The following is a 4,357-nucleotide window of genomic DNA, read 5'->3' on the forward strand; positions in this document are numbered from 1 at the left end:
TGCTCAGCTTTCCCAGCCTTGGGAGGAGACACCCAACCCAGTGGGACAGCAAGTGGCTTATAGGATCCCCACACTGGCTGCCTTCTCTTTCTGGCCCCTTTTGCCCTCCCTAGGTGGGTGGTGGTGGTTTAGTCGCTAAGTTGAGCCCAACTTTTGTGACCCCATGGACTGTAGCCTGCCAGTCTCCTCTGTCCATTGAATTTTCCAGGCAAGAATACTGGAGTGGGTTGCCATTTCTTCTGGATCTTTCCGACCCGGGGATCTAACAGTGTCTCCTGCATTGCAAGCAGATTCTTTACTGACTGAGCCACACGGTAAGTGGTGGCTTATTCTCCCAAACAAGCCGCTTAGAGGCAAACCTGGACTCAGGATCTAGTCCTGAGGGAATCAAACCAAGACACACCTCTAATTAAAAGTGAGAAAGAGGTCCATTACCAGGGAAACACAAGTAGCCAGGAACTACGTGAAAGGTTTAGGAATCCAGAATCACAGATTGTAACGGGGAAGTGTGCAGCCTCCAGAGGGTGACAAAGCAGAGCCGGGACTTGTCATCCCCGCCCCTCCGAGACATTTTGGGGCCACATGCATGCGATCGTTGAACACACGCATGGCAGGAGTTCGGCTTTGTCTTTTACTCTAAAGGACTAATTAGGTAAGTGTGCAAAGAGATCCATGCATGCACAAGATGTTTAAACCCCAAACAAAGAAAAGCAGCAAATATAAATGCCCAGTAACAATGGACAGTTTGTTTAAAGCATCATTGATTCCCACAGTGAAATACCACATAGCCATTAAAAATGATGACAACATTCTCTATTTATTGTCATAGAGAAATATTCATGGTACACTAGGTGGTGAAAGCAGAATTATTAAGTAGTGTGTAGAGCAGAACCATTTTACGCATAGGTGCTGATGGGTATAATTTCTGCTCAGGAGAATGTCTACAAAAGGAGAGAGCAACCGACTGCTGTTACTTTGGAACTGTGGGCGGCGTATATCACTTTGTTTTTGCCTGTTTTCTCACTTTTCTGTGATAAATATGCATTAGTTATGTGGTTGGAAAAAACCTGGCACCTGCTTCTGCCAGAGCATATTTGCTGATTGCCGAACACTCTGAGAGCTTACACGCTGTTCACACCTGTCCTCGCCAATGGGTGGTGTGTACCCAAATGCAGGGGTGTGGTCTCCACCCCACCACTCTGACCCGTCAAGGCGGGAGCAGGAGACCCCCACACACCCTCACCTGAGGCCGGCTCTGCTCTAACCAGCTAGACCCACTCAGGGGGCTGCTTTCCTGGGGTACCTGTGCCTTCAGCCTGGGCAGAGTCATCTCTGCTTCTCCCCTTGACTTTAGTGAGTTCCTGTTGGCCCCACTGTCCATGGCCTCGGCCAGCCCCAGGGTCACGTCCCCCTGGCGGACACAGCTGGCTGACTGTGCCTCTTTTCTCCTAGTTCCAGCTAATGTCCCAAGGAAGATGTTCATTGGTCAGGAAGGAGTCACATGCTCATCCTGAACTAATCATGGTTGTGAAGCCAGGGTGGAGTGCACTGATTGGTCAGCCAGGGCCCCCCCACCCCCTCCAATCCCCCCACCCCACCCCCACCCCACCCCTACCCTGCTCACCTCTGAAGTGGAGGAGGCTGAGTCAGCCCAAGAGGACCACCAAAGGAGAGAGGTGGGTATAGGGGCTAACAGGAGGGTGTGGACATGCCCACCACCCTGGCTGGGTGTTCCACATCAAAGGAAGGTGTGACCCCACTCTGTGTGACCCCACTCAGTCTGCTGATCCTTGTCCTCACAAAGTCCACCTTGAGGAGCTGCTGCTGTTCCCAGCCCTAGGAGGGCAGGTGATCACCAGGAGGGCCAGACCCTGGACTGGGCTAGGCCCGAGGCAGGACAGGGAGGGTCTGGGCTGCAGTGTCCAGGAACCCCTCGACCACAGACAGGCTTGGTTGGGGAGCAGGGCTGGGGGGAAGGTGGGAGGACCCTTGGCCCATGTCGTGGGGAGCCTGGCTGATGTCCTGAGCATCAAGATCGAGTGGCAGGGCTGGGGTGGATTGCCCACCGACACAGGAGAAGAGCCTAAGGGGCATTGGGAGGTCAGTACCAGAGGGTCCCCAGAGCCCCCAGAACATGGACTGGACCTGAGGTTGGACAGCCTGATTCCAGGCCAGCCACCCCAGGGACCTCCTGCTCCCACCTGCCAGCTCCACTGGGGGAGCAGAAAGGTGTCTGAGAATTACAAAGCCATGGCCAACAGCCTGTACCAGCCTGGACACGGTCACTCCGGATGCACAGGACATTGAGAACGTGGACTGGACCTGAGGAGCAGCTCGAGCCCAGAACAGCCCAAACTCCCACCATTGCTTTGGGCCCAGACCCAGCCAGGGAGCACCCTCCCTGGGACTGCAGCAGAACAAGGAGAAAAGAGACCCTCCACTGGGACCACCAACCTGGGAGACATGACCCTGGGGCTGGCGGGGCCATGGAGAGTGTGGCTGTGGGGCCATGGGGAGCAGGATGTGAGTTATGCCTGCTGAGGGCTATGAGGGATGAAGCTGGCAGTGTATGTGACAGGGACCTGTGAACAACCAGCCGTGTGCAGAGATGACTTTTACCTTCCGGGTCCTGCTGTGCTGGCTGTGTTCCCCAGCATTCCGTATCCAGGCCTTACACACTCCCTCTCAAGTAGGGAGGTCCCTCCCTGGATCACCGGATCCCCCGCTCACCCAGTGACTGCTTGGCTGACAGTCCTGCCCCGAGTTGGCCCCATAGGATCGACCCCTTGGTCTCAGTGTCCTTGTTGATAACACAAGGCCTTTTCATTACTCACCGTGCTGTTTTGGGAGCAGAGAAACCAGGACCAGGTGGTTTCTCCCTCTTGGGCAAGTAGGGACCCAGATCCAGGACACCCTAATGCTATGGAGTATCCTAGTAGCAAGAACCTCTCCACACAGCACATGTGGAGACACGGCTACAGTTCATGCATCTTACCGAGCAGAGCTGGCTGGTACCACACATGCACCGTGTGACCCATGACCCATGTAGCAGTAACAGAGGGAACTGCCACACAAGTGCTGCATGACCCGTATAGCAGTAACAGAGGGAACAGCGTTTCTCCCAGACCATCCTTGACTCCCCAGCCCCATCGCGGTCATTGGTGCAGAGGTCACCTCTGGGCAGCCAGGGCCATCCCCTGCCTTCCTCCCCTCACATCCCAGGTCCAGGCAGGGGAGCCCTCTGCCTGGGCTTACACGCACCAGGGTCTTACACGCACACAGAAGACTTCTACTTTTGGCACATCCTGGGACTTGGTTCCCTGCCCGCCACTCGCATTGGAAGCAAAAGTGCTGAGCAGTGTTTCCTCAGACATTTGCAGGAGCTGGCAGGTGAGGAGTGAAGATGCAGGGGCTGGAGCTGGAGCGTGTGCAGGAGCTGGGGGAGCCAGGGGAGACCAGGTGGGGGAGGCTCAGGGGCGGTGCACTCCAGTGGGGGACAGTGCACTCCAGTGGGGGGTACATTCTAGTGGGAGTGCATTCTGGTGGGGGTGCACTCTGCTGGGGGGAAGTGCACTCCAGTGGGGCCTCCTACCCATGGAAGAGCCAGCATCCTCCTCATATGGATGAACCAGAATAGCACCCCAACCTCCATCCAGGGGACTACTGGCCCCTAATTGCCATTGAGCAGTGGAGGAAGCCTCTCCCTCAAGATTTGTGTCCACAGCAGACCCTCAGGAGGTTGGCATCCCAAATTCACATCCCCTGTGGGGTCCAAGGCACATAATTTCAGCTCAAGTAGTTTCAGGCTGGCAGTGCCTCTGGGAGAACCCAAGTTCAACCTGACTCCAAAGGCTCCCAGGGTAAAAGTTCAGGACACAAGAAGTCCTAGTAAAAGCTCACAATGCACCCAGGCAATAAGGCACCATAAATGAGCCAAAGAACCACAGACAGCAGAATAAGGCTCACGAACACTCTGTCTGGGGGTTGTCAGGGCAGATAATCTAGTAAGTAGTTATGCTTAGGGGCTTCCCAGGTAGCTCAGTGTAAAGAATCTTTCTGCAATGCAGGAACTTCAGGAGACACAGATTTGATCTCTGGGTCAGGACGATCCCCTGGAGGAGGGCGTGGCTATCCACTCCAGTATTCTTGTCTGGAGAATCCCATGGACAGAGGAGCCTGGTGGGCTATAGTCCATGGGGTCACAAAGAGTCAGACATGACTAAAGCAACTTCGTAGCAGCGGCAGCAGGCATGCTTAAGTGAATAAAAAGGAGACAAAAGTAGGAAGTCAAGAAACACCTGGAGTAACAGGCAAATTTGGCCTTGGAATACAGAATGAAGTGGGGCAAAGGCTAATA

This window comes from Bubalus bubalis, chromosome 1 (assembly GCF_019923935.1).
Source record: "Bubalus bubalis isolate 160015118507 breed Murrah chromosome 1, NDDB_SH_1, whole genome shotgun sequence".
Classification (NCBI taxonomy): Eukaryota; Metazoa; Chordata; class Mammalia; order Artiodactyla; family Bovidae; genus Bubalus; species Bubalus bubalis.